Source organism: Lynx canadensis, chromosome B4 (assembly GCF_007474595.2).
Source record: "Lynx canadensis isolate LIC74 chromosome B4, mLynCan4.pri.v2, whole genome shotgun sequence".
In the NCBI taxonomy this organism is placed as follows: Eukaryota; Metazoa; Chordata; class Mammalia; order Carnivora; family Felidae; genus Lynx; species Lynx canadensis.
The window spans coordinates 8,090,063-8,091,052 of record NC_044309.1 but is presented as its reverse complement, the minus strand read 5'-3'; the positions used below and the strand labels follow the sequence as shown (position 1 = coordinate 8,091,052).

Sequence of the window (990 nt, the reverse complement as noted above, 5' to 3'; positions counted from 1 at the left end):
AGTGTGTTCCATCCTTTTTGGACCCTTTCCCAAGGGATTTTAATTACTAAAGTGCCCCAAGCATGTTTGCTTTTCCATGATTGGTTTTCAAAAGAGTAGCACTGTCCTTTACTGTCCTTTAAGAGACACAATGACAGTGACAGTGCTTTTCATCATTTGAGAACTTCAAACAGTACAACCTAGTTTTCAGGTCCAAGCGTATGCTGGTATTACTTATTGCAAAAATGCTTTCCAAGCTTTGCGCAGTGGCAGTGTCGTAGCCAATGAGGTTTACCCGAGAAGCGATTACTTGCTAATTAAAAACTTTTCCCAATACCCTGCCATGAGGACTGGAAAAATGCTTTCCAACGTTCTACATAGTCATAGCACAGAAATGGGCACCCGCTAAAAAAAATTATAAAAGTCAACTAATACAGAAAGAATAATCATCTCAGAAGGTTAAGAAATTTTTCTTCAAATAATAAAGGTCACCAGTGTAAGTAACCTACCCACAAAAAGATTCAAATTGATATCACACAGGACGCTTAAATTATGTCATCGTGACTAATTCTAGATTTTCTTAACTTGTTGCATTTGTTTTAGTGTTCTTATTTTGTGCATTTGTATTCCTAGATTGTATACATTTTTAATTAGCATTGCTATCTGGCTACCTTTAATATGGTCTATGGCTATCCTTCTAATTATCTTCTTACAACCATTATCAGCCTTTTAAATTTTCTCTGATGTCAGTTTGAAAAGTGACAATACATTTAGGGTTAACTATTATTTCAGCCATTTTGATTACACACTTTGCCTTCTGACCTTCTGAAAATCACCTGACCCTTACTTAAGACCTTTGCATAATTACCTATCCAATTTTCTTATCTCCCTCTTCCTTTATATGTTTTTTTCTTCCCTTAAAGTTACTGAGCGCAGTATAGTTGTGGTCATTGCCAAAGTCATGGCGACCTTGTTAGGACTCTCCCCAAAGCCCTCCCAAGATAACCAAAT

General features: G+C 36.4%; 1 pseudogene; it reads left to right on the top strand.

Annotated features, from left to right (window-relative positions):
* Positions 1–234: 234 nt before the first annotated feature.
* LOC115519517 lies at positions 235–351 on the top strand (annotated as a pseudogene).
* Positions 352–990: the final 639 nt, after the last annotated feature.